Source organism: Zingiber officinale, chromosome 3A (genome assembly GCF_018446385.1).
Source record: "Zingiber officinale cultivar Zhangliang chromosome 3A, Zo_v1.1, whole genome shotgun sequence".
Lineage (NCBI taxonomy): Eukaryota > Viridiplantae > Streptophyta > Magnoliopsida > Zingiberales > Zingiberaceae > Zingiber > Zingiber officinale.
Window position 1 is genome coordinate 19,596,222 of NC_055990.1, and position 23,372 is coordinate 19,619,593.

Below are 23,372 nucleotides of genomic sequence, written 5' to 3' on the forward strand. Positions count from 1 at the left end.
TGCGTGAGTTGTGAATTAATTAAAAGATTCTGGACCAAGGCTATATTTATAGCCTTGGTCGGGGCGTCTGGAAGGGTTTCGGACGCCCTGATGGGGATAAATTTTATCCCCCAACGTTCAGATCGAGTCAAAGCTCGATCTGGTCAATTTTCAAGGTCCGAGCGCCCGGAAGGGTTCCGGGCGCCCCGGAGCCCAAAGTCAACAAGCGTTGACTTTTTCATCCGGGTCCTCTTCTCTGGTTCAGTCCCGCCTCGGTCCGGTTCTTCCGCTCCGGATCCGGTCGCTTGGGTGATCTCGGCAATCCAGAAAAGGGCTCACCCGAACCTAACTTCCGGTCTTCTCGAGCGTGCTTCCCTCCGGCTTCTCGTCCCTCGAAATTGCCGCGTGTTTCCTTCTCGTCCGCCAGCGTACTCATCCGACCTTCTCGCTAGCTGCGTCTCTTGCTCCCCGAGCAATCTTCCGCTCCGGCTTTCGTCCCTCGAAACCACCGCGCGCTTCCTTCTCGTCCGCCGGTGTACTCTTCCGCAGCGCCTCGTCCCTCGGACGCATAGCGTGCCGTCCTTCTCGCTAGCTGCGTCTTCCGCTCGACTACCTGTGCTCCTAAGCTCCTGTACACTTAGACACAAGGTTAGAAACACACAAGACCTAACTTAACTTGTTGATCACACCAAAACAACCTTGGAGTTCCAACACTTTCTCTCTCATTCATGGGGGCATTTGGGGACCATTCAAAAATTCAAGTCTTACTGGCTCTAGATGGTTCTTACTTTTCATTGATGATCACACAAGGTTGTGTTGGAACTTGCTTATAAAATAAAAATCTGAGATAACATAAATCTTTTAAAATTTTCATGCCATGATCAAGACCTAGTTCTAGGCAAACATACAAATTCTCAAAACAAATAATGCCAAAGACTTCTTTAATTCTAGCCTTAGCTCCTATCTCTAATCCAATGGCATAGTCCAATAAAGTTTATGTGTTAATACACTCCAACAAAATGGTGAGATAGCCCACTCGTTACTCTTCCAAGCCCATGCTCCAACTAAATTTTAGGGGGAAGCAGTTCTAACCGCTATCTATCCTATTAATCATCTCCCTTCCAATGTTCTTAATTTCAGCACTCCATTTCAAGTTCTACAAAACATGTATCCTACACTCCAACTTATTTCCAACATCCCTCTCAAACTATTTGGATGTATTGCATTTGTCCACATCCACTCTCAATATTAAGGAAAGTTTAATCCACGTACACTTAAGTGCATTTTCTTGGAATTTGCAGCCAACGAAAAAGGTTTTAAGTGCTTCTTTCCTATCACCCAAAAATTTTATCACTATGAATATCACCTTCTTTGAACATATTACATACTACTCCCACAATTTAGGAGAAAAACAAAATTGAATTGTGGATTAGGGATCCCTTCTTGAACCAAGTCCTTTCTCAATCTTACCATTTTCATCACTCAACCCTCCATCATCCCCATCAACTTCTTTCTCTCCATTATCATCACAATCACATTTACCACCTATCTCAGAACCACAAAAGAATACACCGCCTTCCCATGACATAGTGGAAGTCTATGTGAGGAGAAAACATCTTGTGTCTTTGCAAGTCAACTCGAGACCAAGTTGAACTTGAAAAGTGGCAAGAACTAATAGAACCAGTTCACAGACAGATCCTACATTGGACCAACCTATTGCACACAGAAAAGGTATTAGATATTGTATTCTTCATCCGATACACAGCTATATGTCCCACTCACATCTATCTCTAGGGTACTAAGCATTTGTGATATCACTTGATAAGATCAGTAGTCCTAATTCTGTGTATGAAGCTCTAAAAGTTCCTGAATAACACAAAGCAATCCTAGGGGAATACATAGACTTGGACATTATCTGAGCTACCTCAAGGGAAAAGAACTGTGGGATGTAAGTGGGTTTTTTGAGTCAAGAAGAACCCAAATAGAAGCATAAATAGATACAAAGCTCAACTAGTGGCAAAAGGTTACACTCAATCCTATGGGATTGACTATTAGAAGACCTTTGCACCGGTTACAAAACTCAATATATCCATGTATTATTGTCTATTGCTGCTAAATTAGATTGGCCCTTGATCCAGCTAGATAGGAAGAATGTCTTTCTAAATGGAGATCTTGTGGAAAAAGTTTATATGGATGCCCCTGTAGGATTTCAGACAAATAGTACAAAAGGAAAAGTCTGTAAATTAAGGAGAGTCTTGTATGGGCTCAAACAATCACCTCAAGCTCGGTTTGACATATTTACTAAAGTCCTTAAAGGAGATGACCACTCCCAGTCTCAAGCTGATCACACACTATTTGTGAAACATTTTCCATGTGAGAAAATCTCAGTACTAACTGTATATGTTGATGATATTGTCCTCATAGAAAATCATGAACCAAAACTCAAAGGGCTTAAGTCACTTCTATCTAAGGAGTTTGAAATCAAGGATCTAGGATAACTCAAATACTTCTTGGGAATGAAGGTAGCTAGAAGTCACAAAGGAATTTTTGTGTCTCAAAGAAAGTATGTTTGTGACCTACTACAAGAAACTAGGTTGAGTGGATGTAAGCCAGTTGATGCACCTATGAATCCTAATACCAAGTTAAGGTCTTGGACCGATGAAATGGAAGCTGATAAAGGATGATATCGAAGATTAGTAGATAAACTTATGTACCTAACTCACACTCGTCCAGATATAAATTTGTTGTCAGCTACGTAGCCAATTTATGGGAAATCTTTCAGTTGGTCACATGGATGCTATGATTTGAATATAAAAGGGATCCAGGAAAAATGTTTAGAAAGACAGATAGATGAACCTTGGAGGTTTACACTAAAACTGACTAGACAGGTTAACCTATTGACCGACGGGGCTGATAATCCTACAATGATCTATTTTAGTTTGTCTTAGTTACCAAGCGACAACGTGGAGATCACATCACCATCCTTGGTAGCATTCTACCTATTGGTTTGACAAGGCTAATAATTTCTTAGCATTTGACAACTAGAAGAAATTCAATTCCATGTCCTTCCATGAGATGCATATTAGGAGAGTACATCGTCATCCTTCTCTTACCTAGAAATCAAGTTCGTTACAATGTATAACGTTAAATGTAAGGTGACCAATATGGTGTAGTTCGAACTATTATTTGGGCATCCTCGACTAGCGATGCCCTATGTGTTACGATGGCTAAAGGGTTGAAAGAATTTTAGGGCTTCCTAAGAGGGAATGAGGATGGAAAGATAACCCTGGTGTAGCAATGTGAATCCAACGTTAGGATTCAATTCTTAATTAATAATTCCACCATTTGTTTATTTTAAGAGATCGGCCCAAATAATTATGTGAATCATGCTGAGTTGAATCGATAATGGATTGCTTGGAAGGGGACATGGTTATTTCTCCTGATCAAGGTAACTCCTCTTTTTCCATGAGAGAATGGCCTGAGATTAATCAATTTGATATTTTGCTAAAATCCTAAAATTCAAAGGATATATGCTTCCATGGATCTAAGCAAGTTGGCTTCATCTTTAGTTGTTAAGTTAGTCAATTGAGTTGGCTAGTCCAATCTAATTTTAAAAACACAACACTCACTATGTCCAATCAAGTTCTACAAATATCACTCATTCATTTTTGGATTAAAAAAAATGGGGTGTTGCGAGAATCGAACTCACAACCTCTCGCACCCGAAGCGAGAATCATACCACTAGACCAAACACCCATTTACAAAATATTTATTCATTATAATTAAAGGTGATTACGCTCAAACAAAAAATAAGAAAAAAAATATGTCTGCCATGGAAGAATTAAGTGTGAGGCCAATGATTTGTGGTTTGGTTACCTTGTGGGGATGAATTGAAATCCACCAAATTCTAAGCTATTTGGTGTGAGCTCATAGACCTCTACCATGTTCAATACATGTCACCATTAATTGAGCTACAACACAAAATGAATTTTAAATCAGGACTTTGATACATATAAAAAAGGAAATCAATAACCAAAGTCATCTCTTCTTATTGAAAATTTTCAAATACAAAATTGATTTGAAAAGTGTTTTTAAAAAAATAGAGGAGGAGAAGAAAGAAAGTTGTTGCAGCTCTGAGTATTCTCGAGTGAATGCGGACATAAAGACATGTAAAAGATGCATCTACTTCTCCTCTTTATGCCGGATTTCATTTTCTTTTCTATTTTTTTTATTGTAAAGACATACTTTCATATATCAGTCTTTGTTGTTCTATGAAGTTGTTCTACTGTGTTCTACCTTGCTATTCAACCTTCTTTTTTAGTGCCTCAATGGGACCATCAGCTCTGAGTCGAGTCCTGCAAATTGTGAAAAAATAACCAAAAGTCTTGTGTTTTTTACAAGAGTATAGATGTTTGGCTCATTTGTTTAGTAGACATATAGATTTTTCAACAACTATGAGAGACTAAAATCTATGTAGCTGAGCTCAAATAGTTTGAAACTTATACAGCGCCACAACGACATGATGATTTTCCAATAGTTTCTCCTACCATTACAAACAATTCCCTACAAATATTAACCTAATAAAGTAGATAACTTTGCTTCCTTATCCCATTAAAAATTTATGTTAGGAAGGGTAAAACCAAGATCTAAAGAATATGTGACATGGTCATTGGGGCCATTGAACCTAACAATACTCTATTTATAGTTCAAATTGATCTACTATGATCCATCAAAAATATATCTAACCATCATGCATTTACAGTGGATGACCAATACACAGGAAACAAGGTAGTGTGCAAATGAGACCAAAAGAAGAAGATGAAGAAGAAGAGGTAAGTGCATGTGAATTAGTAGTGGGCGGGAGGAGGATAGGGATGAGGCAGAGCATGGGATGAGGCATACAACAATCTTTCCATGCACTGCTACTTCCCTAACTCACTGTCTCCTATGTTGGTCTCTTTATCTCTTCATTCATTTAGCGCAAGGATGTATTAGTAATATCTTGATATGTTTCATCCACTATTCTTGTGGAACACATTGCTTGTAGAGACCACTAATTCAGGAATAAGATTCATATAATGGATTCCAAATAGTTAAGACAAATATATAGTGAGAAAGATGAAGCGAACTTGAAATGGAAGCACATGGCTTACGAGATAGGACAGATACCGACTATTAATTAAAATTTAACCACCCAGATTTTATCATCATATACTAACTTTCCATCATGAGGGGCTAATGCTGCTACTAGTTGGTAAGTTGGCACCAACTACCAGTTGGTAAGTTGGCACCAACTAGTATATGCTATTAGTTGGCAAAAGGTGATTATGCTAGCTAATTTTCAATGTCTCCGTCAATTCATCCCAAAATTAACACGGAAATGATAAATCACGGATGACTACTAGCATTTAGAATAATGATTAGGGGTATAATTGAGCCGAGCCAAGCTGAATTCTTGAATCTTTGAGTTTGGGTTATTTATAATCAAGCCAAGCTCGAACTTTATTTAACGAATATATTCATGGCTCACGAGCTTATTTGAGCTTTTATCGAGCTTAATAAATATAAATTATAAATTTAAATATTTATTAAAACTAAATTATATATTTAAAGAAAATTATAATATTCTTATTAAAATTTATAATTTTATTCTAATAAATAAATTAAATATATTTATCTATATAATATATAAGTAGAGTGTAAAATCTATAAATTTAATATCAAAACTATTATTTTTTATTTAAAAATTGATTCATGAACTTAATGAACACGTTCACGAGCTAACGAGTCAAATATTGTAAAGCTTGAGCTTGGTTTGTTTAGCTTAACGAGCCTCATTAAACGAGCTTTTATCGAATCGAGATTCGAATAGCTCATGAGCAGCTTGGTTCATTTACAACCCCTTAAATTAGTGAATGACATATGAGAGAGGTATTTATCTTCGTTATACCGAGATTTGAACCCTATACCCTAGCCATTGGACCGTTCTGAGGAAACACAATGCTGTTACAAGTGGCAAAAAAAAGGTGATTTGTTCGCCCCAGCATCCTCGTCAATCTCTCCTGAGGCCAATACGGAGGAGGTAAATCACTGATGGTTAGGAGTTTCGAATTAAAATCTCACAATGTTGTGACTAGTACTGTTACTGCTGGTGGAGATAGATTGATGGGACTTGACGTCTTGAGGCACAGATTAGGGTTGTAATCGAGTCGAGCCGAACTCGAGCTCATGCCAGCTCAAGCTTGAGAAAATTATAGAGGCTCGACTTGAGCTCAAGCTCAAGATCGAGCAAGCTTGTGAGTTTGAGCTCGAGCTTGAGCCGAGCTCAGGTCAAAAAAAATAAATTAAAAGCCAATATAAGTTGTATTCGAACCATGGACCTTAAATATACCAAATGACATGCTCCAACCACAAACTCCTCCCTAACTTATTCTAATTAAAAGTAATAAGAATTTTAATTATTAAAATATTAAATTAACCTGGTTTGACAAGGCTTGACGAGCCCTCCAGCCAGTGTTAAATGAGCTTGAGCTCAGCTCGAATGTTAAATCAACCGGCTCAAGCTCAGTCAAATTTGAGCTCGAGCTCAATTCGAATTTTGATAGAGTCACTCGTGAATGGCTCGGTTCATTTGCACCCCTATCACGGATGGGGCTTTGGGATGAGCTGTCAAAGTAGGAACAACGTGTATTGGGAACATAACTGGACCGTAAGGAAAAAAAATAGAAGACTGAGAATATGTTAGACCCCGTGGTAGTTTTGATGTGATCAACCAAGTTAGTTAGGTCATACGTTTTGTCTGAACCCTGTGTCTGAGTGTGCAGGAACTTAGGAGCACAGGAAGTCGAGCGGAAGACGCAGCTAGCGAGAAGGACGGCACGGGAAGGGAGCTGACGGGCTCGGTGCGTCCGAAGGACGAGAGAGCTGCGGAAGAGTACTCCGGTGGAGCGAGAAGAACGTGCGCGGCGTTCGAGGGACGAGAAGCTGGACGGAAGCCTGCTTGAGGAGAAGGCCGAGAATTGGGTTCGGGTGAGCCCTATTCCGGATGGCCGCAATCACCCAAGGAGCCGAACCGGAGCAAGTCAACTGGAGTTGACTTGTCAACGGTTCGGTCGACCGAACCCCATGATCGATCGACCGAACCCCAATCCTCAGAAGACCAACCGCTGGTGACACGTCAGAAGCCACGTCAGCAAGCCAGCCGTTGGGGGATTGATCGGTCGACCGAACCAACGTTTATCCACAGACTCAGTCGAGCGTTTTGATCGGGCCAGTGCAGAGGAAGACCATTGGCCGATCGGTCAACCGAACACAATGATTGGTCGACCGAACCTGAGCTCGATCCACAGAGACTGCACCTGGACGGAAAGATGGGTAGGTACAACAGGTTTGGTCGATCGAACCTGGGGATCGGTCGACCGATCCCTCTCTAGTCAAACCTGATCCCGAAGATCATGTTAACAGATAGACTCTAGAACCTCTATATAAAGGGGGTCTCGGGTAGCTATTGGAGAACAACGATCACGAATGAAATAGCAACTCTAGCAATCTCTGTTTAAGCAACTACTGTGCTGTCAAGGTGTAAAAGGCTTCTCCGCCTTTTGAGAAGGAGTTTTTCTTACTGCTCTTCTCTTACTGCCCTGGATTAACAACCCTCTTGGTTGTAACCAGGTTAATTTCTGTCTCCTTTTATTTCTGTAGTTAATTTAATATTGTTGTTTTATTTTAAGAGTTGGAAAGCTTTGAGGAGGGTATAATTTTTGTCTGCAGGCAATTCACCCCCCTCTTGCCGGTCCCCGCTGCACCAACAAGTGGTATCATATATCAAGTTAAATTTGTGTGTCTAGTTATCTGATTATTTTATTCTTAATATAGTTGCATTTATCTTAGAGTTGAAATTGCTTGAGGAGGGTATAATTTTCATTTGCAGGCAATTCACCCCTCTCTTGTCGGTCTCCGCTACACCAACAAGTGGTATCAGAGCCCAACAGCCTCAGAGGGACTAACCGCCATCTGAAGCACAAAGATCAGAACAATGGCCGGCGCAAACATTGATCCCCCGAAGCTCGATGGAGACTTCGCGACGTGGAAACACCGAACGGAGGTATATCTTAACACAGATTTCAATATTTTTTCAATAATGAAATTTGGATATGAAGCACCAAAGACAACGAGTGGAGAAGAACTCGAGATACATCTCTGGAACAATAAGCAACGTGACGAGTCTATGGCAAATGCTCGAGCTGAATTTCACCTTCTAAGCATACTACCAGATGAAGATCTCGATAGAATTGGCGACTATCGAAGTGCAAAAGAACTTTGGGAAAAGTTCTTAAAACTCCACAAAGAACCAATTGAAATTGAATCCGACTCCTCGATGGACACTGATCCGACGTCAGAAGAGTCCGAAACCGAGGTAAGTGTCGAGACAGAACAAGAAACAGAACTCTAACTTAAAGATCTAGAATGCTCATCACAAATGAGAGCATCGATGAAGGGGGAGAATTTTCAGAAGAAAACAACTCAACAGGGGGAGAATCAACCATAGACAAGGTAAGTCAGGTATGATCTCCACCTCTTGGCAAATTAATTGATTCAATTGAAATATTTTCGAAAGATTTTCGTGAATTACGAATTATTTTGTCGAAAGAATATTTTGAAGGAAAGACTGAAAAACTATTAAAGAATATTGAGTTAAAAGATACATTTTGTCAATTATGAGAATTCGACAAACTAACAATAGAAAATATAAAATTTTATGCATGCTCAATATTTTTCGCTATAATTATAAAAAACTGTGATTTGAGAAATTATGAGAAGTTAAAATGGAAATTTAAAAATCATAGAGAATTTTGATTTAAATTTAAGTTAGACTTAGCGCTTTTCAGAGAAGAAAATTAAACAAAAATTTTTTTTTTCCGTGTTTACCCCGTTTTTGCTAAATATTATTTTTCCCCGTTTTTGCTGTGATCAAAGGGGGAGAGAAAAGTACAAGTTTAGGGGGAGTTAGGAAAATTAAAAGTTTAAATTTTTAATATTTTTCTAAATAGTGTTGTAATTTTATTTATTACAAAACTTATGCTTAATATGCTAGTTTAGTAATTTTTCTTTAAAATTACTTTTTGTGTCTGTCTTACCCTAACTTGAACTTGGGTTGATGCACATCAAAATGAGGAGATTATTGGACCTCGCGGTAGTTTTGATGTGATCAACCAAGTTAGTTAGGTCCTGCGTTTTGTCTGAACCCTGTGTCTGAGTGTGCAGAAACTTAGAAGCACAGGAAGTCGAGCGGAAGACGCAGCTAGCGAGAAGGACGGCACGGGAAGGGAGGCGACGGGCTCGGTGCGTCCGAAGGACGAGAGAGCCGCGGAAGAGTACTCCGGTGGAGCGAGAAGAACGTGCACGACGTTCGAGGGACGAGAAGCCGGACGGAAGCCTGATCGAGCAGAAGGCCGGGAACTGGGTTCAGGTGAACCCTATTCCGGATGGCCGCAATCACCCAAGGAGCCGAACCGGAGCAAGTCAACTGGAGTTGACTTATCAACGGTTCGGTCGACCGAACCCCATGATCGGTCGACCGAACACCAATCCTCAGAAGACCAACCGCTGGTGACACGTCAGCAAGCCAGCCGTTGGGGGACTGATCGGTCGACTGAACCCCTTGATCGGTCGACCGAACCAACGTTTATCCACAAACACAATCGAGCGTTTTGAACGGGCCAACGCAGAGGAAGACCGTTGGTCGATCGGTCGACCGAACACAATGATCGGTCGACCGAACCTAAGCTCGATCCACAGAGACTGCACCTGGATGGAAAGATAGGTAGGTACAGCAGGTTCAGTCGACCGAACTTGGGGATCGGTCGACCGATCCCTCTCTAGTCAAACCTGATCCCGAAGATCAGGCTAACAGATAGACTCTAGAACCCCTATATAAAGGGGGTCTCGGGTAGCTATTGGAGAACAACGATCACGAACGAAATAGCAACTCTAGTAATCTCTGTTTAAGCAACTACTGTGCTGTCAAGGTGTAAAAGGCTTCTCCGCCTTCTGAGAAGGAGTTTTTCTTAATGCTCTTTTCTTACTGCCCTGGATTAACAACCCTCTTGGTTGTAACCAGGTTAATTTCTGTCTCCTTTTATTTCTGTAATTGATTTAATATTGTAGCTTTATTTTAAGAGTTGGAAAGCTTTGAGGAGGGTATAATTTTTGTCTGCAGGCAATTCACCCCCCTCTTGCCGGTCCCCGCTGTACCAACAAGTGGTATCAGATACCATGTTAAATTTGTGTGTCTATTTATCTGATTATTTTATTCTTAATATAGTTGCATTTATCTTAGAGTTGAAATTGCTTGAGGAGGGTATAATTTTCATTTGCAGGCAATTCACCCCCTCTTGCCGGTCTCCGCTGCACCAACAAGTGATATCAGAGTCCAACAGCCTCAGAGGGACTAACCGTCATCTGAAGCACAAAGATCAGAACAATGGCCGGCGCGAACATTGATCCCCCGAAGCTCAATAGAGACTTCGCGACGTGGAAACACTGAATGGAGGTATATCTTAACACAGATTTCAATATTTTTTCAATAATGAAATTTGGATATGAAGCCCCAAAGACAACGAGTGGAGAAGAACTCGAGATACATCTCTGGAACAATAAGCAACGTGACGAGTCTATGGCAAATACTCAAGCTGAATCTCACCTTCTAAGCATACTACCAGATGAAGATCTCGATAGAATTGGCGACTATCGAAGTGCAAAAGAACTTTGGGAAAAGTTCTTAAAACTCCACGAAGAACCAATTCAAATTGAATCCGACGCCTCGATGGACACTGATCCGACGTCAGAAGAGTTCGAAACCGAGGTAAGTGTCGAGACAGAACAAGAAACCGAACTCCAACTTAAAGACCTAGAATGCTCATCACAAATGAGCATCGATGAAGGGGGAGAATTTTCAGAAGAAAACAACTCAACAGGGGGAGAATCAACCATAGACAAGGTAAGTCAGGTATAGTCTCCACCTCTTGGCAAATTAATTGATTCAATTGAAATATTTCTGAAAGCTTTTCATGAATTACGAATTATTTTGTCGAAAGAATATTTTGAAGGAAAAACTATTAAAGAATATTGAGTTAAACGATACATTTTGTCAATTATGAGAATTCGACAAACTAACAATAGAAAATATAAAATTTTATGCATGCTCAATATTTTTCGCTACAATTATAAAAAACTATGATTTGAGAAATTATGATAAGTTAAAATGGAAATTTAAAAATCATAGAGAATTTTAATTTAAATTTAAGTTAGACTTAGCGCTTTTCAGAGAAGAAAATTAAACAGAAATTTTTTTTCCATGTTTACCCCGTTTTTGCTAAATATTATTTTTCCCTGTTTTTGCTGTGATGAAAGGGAGAGAGAAAAGTACAAGTTTAGGGGGAGTTAGGAAAATTAAAAGTTTAAATTTTTAATATTTTTCTAAATAGTGTTGTAATTTTATTTATTGCAAAACTTATGCTTAATATGCTAGTTTAGTAATTTTTCTTTAAAATTACTTTTTGTGTCTGTCTTACCCTAACTTGAACTTGGGTTGATGCACATCAAAAAGGGGGAGATTGTTGGACCCCGTGGTAGTTTTGATGTGATCAACCAAGTTAGTTAGGTCCTGCGTTTTGTCTGAACCCTATGTCTGAGTGTGCAGGAACTTAGGAGCACAGGAAGTCGAGCGGAAGACGCAGCTAGCGAGAACGACGGCACTGGAAGGGAGCCGACGGGGTCGGTGCGTCCGAAGGATGAGAGAGCTGCGGAAGAGTACTCTGGTGGAGCGAGAAGAACGTGCGCGGCGTTCGAGGGACGAGAAGCCGGACGGAAGCCTGCTCGAGGAGAAGGCCGGGAACTGGGTTCGGGTGAGCCCTATTCCGGATGGCCGCAATCACCCAAGGAGCCGAACCGGAGCAAGTCAACTGGAGTTGACTTGTCAACGGTTCGGTCGACCGAACCCCATGATCGGTCGACCGAACCCCAATCCTCTGAAGACCAACCGCTGGTGACACGTCTGAAGCCACGTCAACAAGCCAGCCGTTGGGGACTAATCGGTCGACCGAACCCCTTGATCGGTCGACCGAACCTACGTTTATCCACAGACTCAGTCGAGCGTTTTGATCGGGCCAACGCAGAGGAAGACCGTTGGTCGATTGGTCGACCGAACTCAATGATCGGTCGACCGAACACAATGATCGGTCGACCGAACCTGAGCTCGATCCACAGAGACTGCACCTGGACAGAAAGATGGGTAGGTACAGCAGGTTCGATCGACCGAACCTGGGGATCGGTCGACCGATCCCTCTCTAGTCAAACCTGATCCCGAAGATCAGGTTAACAGATAGACTCTAGAACCCCTATATAAAGGGGGTCTCGGGTAGCTATTGGAGAACAACGATCACGAACGAAATAGCAACTCTAGTAATCTTTGTATACGCAACTACTTTGCTATCAAGGTGTAAAAGGCTTCTCCGTCTTCTGAGAAAAAGTTTTTCTTACTGCGTTTTTCTTACTGCCCTGGATTAACAACCCTCTTGGTTGTAACCAGGTTAATTTCTGTCTCCTTTTATTTCTGTAGTTGATTTAATATTGTTGCTTTATTTTAAGAGTTGGAAAGCTTTGAGGAGGGTATAATTTTTGTCTGCAGGCAATTCACTCCCCTCTTATCGGTCCCCGCTGCACCAACAAGTGGTATCAGATACCAGGTTAAATTTGTGTGTCTATTTATCTGATTATTTTATTCTTAATATAGTTGCATTTATCTTAGAGTTGAAATTGCTTGAGGAGGGTATAATTTTCATTTGCAGGCAATTAACCCCCCTCTTGCCGGTCTCCGCTGCACTAACAAGTGGTATCAGAGCCCAACTACCTCAGAGGGACTAACCGCCATCAGAAGCACAAAGATCAGAACAATGGCCGGCGTGAACATTGATCCCCCGAAGCTCGATAGAGACTTCGCGATGTGGAACACCGAACGGAGGTATATCTTAACACAGATTTCAATATTTTTTCAATAATGATATTTGGATATAAAGTACCAAAGGCAACGAGTGGAGAAGAACTCGAGATACATCTCTGGAACAATAAGCAACGTGACGAGTCTATGGCAATTGCTCGAGCTGAATTTCACCTTCTAAGCATACTACCAGATGAAGATCTCGATAGAATTGGCGACTATCGAAGTGCAAAAGAACTTTGGGAAAAGTTTTTAAAACTCCACGAAGAACCAATTGAAATTGAATCCGACTCCTCGATGGACACTGATCCGACGTTAGAAGAGTCCGAAACCGAGGTAAGTGTCGAGACAGAACAAGAAACCGAACTCCAACTTAAAGACCTAGAATGTGCATCACAAATGAGCATCGATGAAGGGGGAGAATTTTTCAAAAGAAAACAACTCAGCAGGGAGAGAATCAACCATAGACAAGGTAAGTCTGGCATGGTCTCCACCTCTTGGCAAATTAATTGATTCAATTGAAATATTTCCGAAAGATTTTCGTGAATTACGAATTATTTTGTCGAAAGAATATTTTGAAGGAAAAACTGAAAAACTATTAAAGAATATTGAGTTAAAAGATACATTTTGTCAATTAAGAGAATTCGACAAACTAACAATAGAAAATATAAAATTTTATGCATGCTCAATATTTTTCGCTACAATTATAAAAAACTGTGATTTGAGAAATTATGAGAAGTTAAAATGGAAATTTAAAAATCATAGAGAATTTTAATTTAAATTTAAGTTAGACTTAGCGCTTTTCAGAGAAGAAAATTAAACAGAATTTTTTTTTTCCGTGTTTACCCCGTTTTTGCTAAATATTATTTTTCCCCGTTTTTGCTGTAATCAAAGAGGGAGAGAAAAGTACAAGTTTAGGGGGAGTTAGGAAAATTAAAAGTTTAAATTTTTAATATTTTTCTAAATAGTGTTGCAATTTTATTTATTGCAAAACTTATGTTTAATATGCTAGTTTAGTAATTTTTCTTTAAAATTACTTTTTGTGTCTGTCTTACCCTAACTTGGACTTGGGTTGATGCACATCAAAAAGGGAGAGATTGTTGGACCCCGTAGTAGTTTTGATGTGATCAACCAAGTTAGTTAGGTCCTGCGTTTTGTCTGAACCCTATGTCTGAGTGTGCAAGAACTTAGGAGCACAGGAAGTCGAACGGAAGACGTAGCTAGCGAGAAGAACGGCACTGGAAGGGAGCCGACGGGCTCGGTGCGTCCGAAGGACGAGAGAGCTGCGGAAGAGTACTCCGGTGGAGCGAGAAGAACGTGCGCGGTATTCGAGGGACGAGAAGTCGGACGGAAGCCTGCTCGAGGAGAAGGCCGGGAACTGGGTTCGGGTGAGCCCTATTCCGGATGGTCGCAATCACCCAAGGAGCCGAACCGGAGCAAGTCAACTGGAGTTGACTTGTCAACGGTTCGGTCGACCGAACCCCAATCCGTAGAAGACCAACCGTTGGTGACACGTTAGAACCCACGTCAACAAGCCAGCCGTTGGGGGACTGATCGGTCGACCGAACCCCTTGATCGGTCGACCGAACCAACGTTTATCCACAGACTCAGTCGAGCGTTTTGATCGGGCCAACGCAGAGGAAGACCGTTGGCCGATCGATCGACCGAACACAATGATCAGTCGACCGAACCTGAGCTCGATCCACAGAGACTGCACCTAGACGGAAAGATGGGTAGGTACAGCAGGTTCGATCGACCGAACCTGGGGATCGATCGACCGATCCCTCTCTAGTCAAACCTGACCCCGAAGATCAGGTTAACAGATAGACTCTAGAACCCCTATATAAAGGGGGTTTCGGGTAGCTATTGGAGAACAACGATCACGAACGAAATAGCAACTCTAGTAATCTCTGTTTAAGCAACTATTATGATGTCAAGGTGTAAAAGGTTTCTCCGCCTTCTGAGAAGGAGTTTTTCTTACTGCGCTTTTCTTACTGCCCTGGATTAACAACCCTCTTGGTTGTAACCAGGTTAATTTCTATCTCCTTTTATTTCTGTAGTTGATTTAATATTGTTGCTTTATTTTAAGAGTTGGAAAGCTTTGAGGAGGGTATAATTTTTGTCTGCAGGCAATTCACCCCCCTCTTATCGGTCCCCGCTGCACCAACAAGTGGTATCAGATACCAGGTTAAATTTGTGTGTCTATTTATCTGATTATTTTATTCTTAATATAGTTGCATTTATCTTAGCGTTGAAATTGCATGAGGAGGGTATAATTTTCATTTGCAGGTAATTCATCCCCCTCTTGCCGGTCTCCACTGCACCAACAAGTGGTATCAGAGCCCAACAACCCCAGAGGGACTAACCACCATCTGAAGCACAAAGATCAGAAAAATGGCCGGCGCGAACATTGATCTCCCGAAGCTCGATGGAGACTTCGCGACGTGGAAACACTGAACGGAGGTATATCTTAACACAGATTTCAATATTTTTTGAATAATGAAATTTGGATATGAAGCACCAAAGACAACGAGTGGAGAAGAACTCGAGATACATCTCTGGAACAATAAGTAACGTGACGAGTCTATGGAAATTGCTCGAGTTGAATTTCACCTTCTATGCATACTACCAGATGAAGATCTCGATAGAATTGGCGACTATCGAAGTGCAAAAGAACTTTGGGAAAAGTTCTTAAAACTCCACGAAGAACCAATTGAAATTGAATCCGACTCCTCGATGGACACTGATCCGACGTCAGAAGAGTCCGAAACCAAGGTAAGTGTCGAGACTGAACAAGAAACCGAACTCCAACTTAAAGACCTAGAATGCTCCTCACAAATGAGCATCGATGAAGGGGGAGAATTTTCAGAAAAAAACAACTCAACAGGGGGAGAATCAACCATAGACAAGGTAAGTCAGGTATGGTCTCCACCTCTTGACAAATTAATTGATTCAATTGAAATATTTCCGAAAGATTTTCGTGAATTACGAATTATTTTGTCGAAAGAAAATTTTAAAGGAAAAACTGAAAAATTATTAAAGAATATTGAGTTAAAAGATACATTTTGTCAATTAAGAGAATTCGACAAACTAACAATAGAATATATAAAATTTTATGCATGCTCAATATTTTTCGCTACAATTATAAAAAACCATGATTTGAGAAATTATGAGAAGTTAAAATGGAAATTTAAAATTCATAGAGAATTTTGATTTAAATTTAAGTTAGACTTAGTGCTTTTCAGAGAAGAAAATTAAACAGAATTTTTTTTCCGTGTTTACCCCGTTTTTGATAAATATTATTTTTCCCCGTTTTTGCTGTGATCAAAGGCGGAGAGAAAAGTACAAGTTTAGTAGGAGTTAGGAAAATTAAACGTTTAAAATTTTAATATTTTTCTAAATAGTGTTGCAATTTTATTTATTTCAAAACTTATGCTTAATATGTTAGTTTAGTAATTTTTCTTTAAAATTACTTTTTGTGTCTGTCTTACCCTAACTTGAACTTGAGTTGATGCACATCAAAACGGGGGAGATTGTTGGACCCCGTGGTAGTTTTGATGTAATCAACCAAGTTAGTTAGGTCCTACGTTTTGTCTGAACCCTGTGCCTGAGTGTGCAGGAACTTAGGAGCACAGGAAGTCGAGCGGAAGATGCAGCTAGCGAGAAGGACGGCACGGGAAGGGAGTCGACGGGCTCGGTGCGTCAGAAGGATGAGAGAGGTGCGGAAGAGTACTCCGGTGGAGCGAGAAGAACGTGCGCGGCGTTCGAGGGACGAGAAGCCGGACGGAAGCCTGCTCGAGGAGAAGGCCGGGAACTGGGTTCGGGTGAGCCCTATTCCGGATGACCGCAATCACCCAAGGAGCAGAACCGGAGCAAGTCAACTGGAGTTGACTTGTCAACGGTTCGGTCAACCGAACCCCATGATCGGTCAACCGAACCCGAATCCTCAGAAGACCAATCGCTGGTGACACGTCAGATGCCACGTCAGCAAGTCAGCCGTTGGGGGACTGATCGGTCGACCCCCTTGATCGGTCAACCAAACCAACGTTTATCCACAAACACAGTCTAGCGTTTTGATCGGGTCAACGCAGAGGAAGACCGTTGGTCGATCGGTCGACCGAACACAATGATCGGTCGACCGAACACAATGATCGGTCGACCGAACCTGAGCTCGATCCACAGAGACTGCACCTAGACGGAAAGATGGGTAGGTACAGCAGGTTCGGTCGACCGAACCTGGGGATCGGTCGATCGATCCCTCTCTAGTCAAACCTGATCCCGAAGATCAGGTTAACAGATAGACTCTAGAACCCCTATATAAAGGGGGTCTCGGGTAGCTATTGGAGAACAACGATCACGAACGAAATAGCAACTCTAGTAATCTCTGTTTAAGCAACTACTGTGCTGTCAAGGTGTAAAAGGCTTCTCCGCCTTCTGAGAAAGAGTTTTTCTTACTGCGCTTTTCTTACTGTCCTGGATTAACAACCCTCTTAGTTGTAACCAGGTTAATTTCTATCTCCTTTTATTTATGTAGTTGATTTAATATTGTAGCTTTATTTTAAGAGTTGGAAAGCTTTGAGGAGGGTATAATTTTTGTCTGCAGGCAATTCACCCCTCTGTTGCCGGTCCCCGCTGCACCAACAAGTGGTATCAGATACCAGGTTAAAGTTGTGTGTCTATTTATCTGATTATTTTATTCTTAATATAGTTGCATTTATCTTAGAGTTGAAATTGCATGAGGAGGGTATAATTTTCATTTGCAGGCAATTCACCCCCTCTTGTCGGTCTCCGCTGCACCAACAAGTGGTGTCATAGCCCAATAGCCTCAGAGGGACTAACCGCCATCTGAAGCACAAAGATCAGAACAATGGCCGGCGCGAACATTGATCCCCCGAAGCTCGATGGAGACTTCGCGACGTGGAAACACCGAACGAAGGTATATCTTAACACAGATTTCAATATTTTTTCAATAATGAAATTTGGATATGAAGCACCAAAGACAACGAGTGGAGAAGAACTCGAGATACATCTCTGGAACAATAAGCAACGTGACGAGTCTATGGCAAATGCTCGTGCTGAATTTCACCTTCTAAGCATACTACCAGATGAAGATCTCGATAGAATTGGCTACTATCGAAGTGCAAAAGAACTTTGGGAAAAGTTCTTAAAACTCCACGAAGAACCAATTGAAATTGAATCCGACTCCTCGATGGACACTGATCCGACGTCAGAAGAGTCCGAAACCGAGGTAAGTGTCGAGACAAAACAAGAAACCGAACTCCAACTTAAAGACCTAGAATGCTCATCACAAATGAGCATCAATGAAGGGGGAGAATTTTCAGAACAAACAACTCTACAGGGGGAGAATCAACCATAGACAAGGTAAGTCAGGTATGGTCTCCACCTCTTGGCAAATTAATTGATTCAATTGAAATATTTTCGAAAGATTTTCGCGAATTACGAATTATTTTTTCGAAAGAATATTTTGAAGGAAAAACTGAAAAACTATTAAGGAATATTGAGTTAAAAGATACATTTTGTCAATTAAGAGAATTCGACAAACTAACAATAGAAAATATAAAATTTTATGCATGCTCAATATTTTTCGCTACAATTATAAAAAACCGTGATTTGAGAAATTATGATAAGTTAAAATGGAAATTTAAAAATCATAGAGAATTTTGATTTAAATTTAAGTTAGACTTAGCGCTTTTAAGAGAAGAAAATTAAACAGAATTTTTTTTTCCGTGTTTACCCCTTTTTGCTAAATATTATTTTTCCCCGTTTTTGCTGTGATCAAAGGGGGAGAGAAAAGTACAAGTTTAGGGGGAGTTAGGAAAATTAAAAGTTTAAATTTTTAATATTTTTCTAAATAGTGTTGTAATTTTATTTATTGCAAAACTTATGCTTAATATGCTAGTTTAGTAATTTTTCTTTAAAATTACTTTTTGTGTCTGTCTTACCCTAACTTGAACTTGGGTTGATGCACATCTAAAAGGGGGAGATTGTTGGACCCCGTGGTAGTTTTAATGTGATCAACCAAGTTAGTTAGGTCCTGCGTTTTGTCCGAACCCTGTGTCTGAGTGTGCAGGAACTTAGGAGCACAGGAAGTCGAGCGGAAGACGCAGCTAGCGAGAAGGACGACACGGGAAGGGAGGCGACGAGCTCGGTGCGTCCGAAGGACGAGAGAGCTGCGGAAGAGTACTCCGGTGGAGCGAGAAGAACGTGCGCGGCGTTCGAGGGACTAGAAGCCGGACGGAAGCCTGCTCGAGGAGAAGGCTGGGAACTGGATTCGGGTGAGCCCTATTCCGGATGACCGCAATCACCCAAGGAGCCGAACCGGAGCAAGTCAACTGGAGTTGACTTGTCAACGGTTCGGTCGACCAAAGCCTATGATCGGTCGACCGAACCCCAATCCTCAGAAGACCAACCGCTGGTGACACGTCAGAAGCCACGTCAGCAAGCCAGCCGTTGGGGGACTGATCGGTCGACTGAACCCCTTGATCGGTCGACCGAACCAATGTTTATCCACAGACTCAGTCGAGCGTTTTGATCGGGCCAACACGGAGGAAGACCGTTGGTCGATCGGTCGACCGAACACAATGATCGATCGACCGAACACAATGATCGATCGACCGAACCTGAGCTCGATCCACAGGGACTGCACCTGGACGGAAAGATGGGTAGGTCCAACAGGTTCGATCGACCGAACCTGGGGATCGGTCGACCGATCCCTCTCTAGTCAAACCTGATACCGAAGATCAGGTTAATAGATAGACTCTAGAACCCCTATATAAAGGGAGTCTCGGGTAGCTGTTGGAGAACAACGATCACGAACGAAATAGCAACTCTAGTAATCTCTGTTTAAGCGACTACTGTGCTGTCAAGGTGTAAAAGGTTTCTCCGCCTTCTGAGAAGGAGTTTTTCTTACTGCGCTTTCTTACTGCCCTGGATTAACAACCCTCTTGGTTATAACCAGGTTAATTTCTGTCTTCTTTTATTTCTATAGTTGATTTAATATTGTTGCTTTATTTTAAGAGTTGGAAAGTTTTGAGGAGGGTATAATTTTTGTCTGCAGGTAATTCACCCCCCTCTTGCCGGTCCCCGTTGCATCAACAAGTGGTATCAGATACCAGGTTAAATTTGTGTGTCTATTTATCTGATTATTTTATTCTTAATATAGTTGCATTTATTTTAGAGTTGAAATTACTTGAGGAGGATATAATTTTCATTTGCAGACAATTAATCTCTTTTTTACTGGTCTCCGCTGCACCAACAGAATAGAGGAGAACTCAGACTAGAACAGTATGAAAAGATAGGGATGCGCCTGCACCATATTTGGCTACAGCCGTACAAGGATCGCAATGGGGATTAAATAATTAAATCCTACAGGGACGACAATGGGATTCAATTGAAGTTTCCATCCACAGACATTGATGTTTCGTGTCGGATAAAAAACTATCATGATGTCCAAATTAATTCAAAAACAATCTATCAACTCTTAATCTTGTTTTTTATTATACAGTCTACAAAGTAAAGTCTAGATTAAAAACACAAGAGAAGAAGATGGAGAAGCTAACCCTTCTGTCCCAGTGTTCTTCATTGTAAGCAAACCTTGACTGCCAGCAAGTACCAAAATAGTCTCTTGCCATAGATTTACCTTGTGTCCTACAACAGGGTGAGCAGTACATAATAGAATCGCAGTTATCTAAGCCAACCAAATTCTTAGAACTTCACCAAAAGTTAACGAGTTCATAGAACTGATAGAAAGGATTTGATCTTATCATTTTGTGTCATAAATAAGAAATGGTTTCACATTCTATATTAATGTATATAACCCTAAACTTGTTGGATTATGAATTGTGTTGTTTCCAATTGAACTGGTTAAGAATCCAATACCACATGCATTTGTGGTTCCAGGAATGATCCAACTACTATAGTGATCTGTTTTAGTTTGTCTTAGTAACCAAGTGACAATGTGGAGATCACATCACCATCCTTGGTGGCATTCTATCTATTGGTCTGATAGGCTGATAATTTACTTAGCCTTTGACAACTCGAAGAAATTCTATTCTATGTCCTTCCATGAGATGCACGTGGAGAGTACATCGTCACTTTATCTTACCAAGAAATCAAGTTCGATACAATGTATAATGTTAAATGTAAGGTGACCAATATGGTGTAGTTCTAACTATTGTTTGGGGATCCCTACTAGTGATGCCCTATGTATTACGATGGCTAGAGGGCAGAAAGAATTTTCAAGATTCCTATGAGGGGACAAGGAGGGAAAAGGTAGCCCTGGTGCAGCAAAGTGAATCTAACTTTGGGATTCAATTCTTAATTAATAATTCCATCATTTATTTATTTTAAAAGATTGACCCAAATAATTATGTGAATCATGCTGAGATGAATTGGTAATGCATTGCATGGAAGGGAACATGGTTCTCTCTTTTATTTCTCTTGATCAAGGTCAACTCCTCTTTTTTCCATGAGAGATTGGCCTGAGATTGATCAATTTCATACCAATAATATTTTTGCTAAAATCTTAAAATTCAAAAAATATATGATTCCATGGATCTAACCAAGTCCACTTCGTCTCTAGTTGTAGAGTTAGTTGATTGAGTTTGCTAATCCAATATAATTTTAAAAACACAACACTAACTATGTCCAATCAAGTTCTACATAGATCCTCCAAAGCACTCATTCATTTTGGATGAAAAAAATTGAGGTGTTGCGAGAATCAAACTCACGACCTCTCGCACTCAAAGCGAGAATTATACCATTAGACCAAACACCCATTGTTGAGTACTTATCATTGTAGTAACTCATGAGAAGTAGCTTTCACTGGCATGAATCATGATGATTCCTCCTCCACCATGTTGGTGTTTACTGTTGGGTAATCCGACGCGGGTGCGTGCTAAAACATGTTTCGTAAACATACGAAGCGGAAAATAAAAATAATAATAATTCTTAATTATTACATCACATGCACCACACGCATACAAGGATACAACATAATTAAAATTTTATGAAAAGTAAATTTATGCTAGGTATACCTGACGGATGATGCGTAGAAGATTCCATCAGATGATCTAGAGTGGGAAGGAGATCAACCAAGCGACGCACGAGCCTCGCCTCTACTTGTATCCACACCGAGCTATCTTCAAGACGACTTCGATAAGTACAAGTCGTGTCTCCGCTTCGGAACTAACCGAAGGTGGGAGACAATTTGATCCGAGAGAGGAATCACGGTCTGATTTATACCCGGCAACAATTGCAACCAAATGGTACAAATCAACTGGCGATAACAACCATTGTTACCGCAGTTCGAAGCCATCAACCCCGCTGCCGGTGAGCGGCGACAGGTACGGTGATGGCAGATTCCGGCAACAATCTTTGCTGGCCGGAATAGGGACTTTGGGCGACGGGGGCACAAGGAACCCACAGTTCCTTGGTTGATCGGAATCAGTAACTCCCACGGGACAGCAACGACAGCGCTCGGGGCAGTAGCTGTGGCAGAGGGCAGCGACTCCAGCCGGCATAGGACAACAGCTCCAGCGTTTTCTCTCTCTAGCAAGGAAGTTGCTGGCCGGAGAAAAGGTGCTTTGGGCTGTGCTTGGGCGACGCTAAAAGGAGAAGCAGCGGTGAGCTCCTCTTCCTTGTCGGTGTCGGAGGCAGAGGTATAAGGAAAAATGTTTTCTTTTTTCCTTTGTGTCGGCAAAAACGAAGGCGGAAGAGGGGAAAAGGAACAGAGAGAGAGAAGCACCTTGGTTAATCATCTCGATTGAGATATATAGATATATCTCAATATATAATATATATAACCTTTTATATATATATATAAAAGGTTATATATATTATATACACGGTGCATAATGATAGGGTCCGGTCGTCAGAAGTCAAGGGGACGTGATAGTTAATATATGGAGTGTGACCACCTAGGGTCATCTGGCGTATAAAGCCAGGGCGGAGTCTAACAGCCAAAAAGCTAGGTCTGCGACAGGATGCGTGATCTGGGCAAAGCCGGACCTGGCTTTACAGATCGGGCTTTCTCAAGCTAGCCTGCGTAAACAGACTTGTCACTGTCGGTCGGACCTGAATCATATAAGCCAGTAGAGAGGGACACCGATCGCACCCCTCCATCTATCCATTCTGTTCATCAGCACTTAGCGGACCGACCCGAGCTGCCTCGACCACACTCGGGCAGGATAGTAGGCACTACGCGACAACAGGTCAGGGAATCGTAACCACCTGTCAAAGAATACATGTTGCATGTCAGGGAATATTCTAGCGGTTGGGGTCATCTACAAGTAGAACCTTCCTCCAGTCTATAGGAGAAGGTCATGTGTCCTCCACCACTTGACAAGTCCTAACACTCCACACTCTCTAACAGGGA

At 41.2% G+C, this 23,372-nt stretch overlaps 1 long non-coding RNA gene and 1 other non-coding gene across 2 annotated transcripts; both read right to left on the reverse strand.

Moving 5' to 3' along the window:
- Positions 1-3,663: 3,663 nt before the first annotated feature.
- Positions 3,664-3,735, reverse strand: TRNAP-CGG. Its single transcript has one exon. It is a non-coding gene; the product is annotated as a tRNA-Pro (tRNA).
- A 451-nt stretch (positions 3,736-4,186) lies between these two features.
- Positions 4,187-22,720, reverse strand: LOC122053586. The gene is made up of 3 exons (XR_006132256.1): positions 22,033-22,720; positions 20,557-20,644; positions 4,187-4,334 (listed from the first exon to the last, which is right to left on the reverse strand). It is a non-coding gene; the product is annotated as an uncharacterized LOC122053586 (long non-coding RNA).
- Between the last annotated feature and the right edge of the window lie 652 nt (positions 22,721-23,372).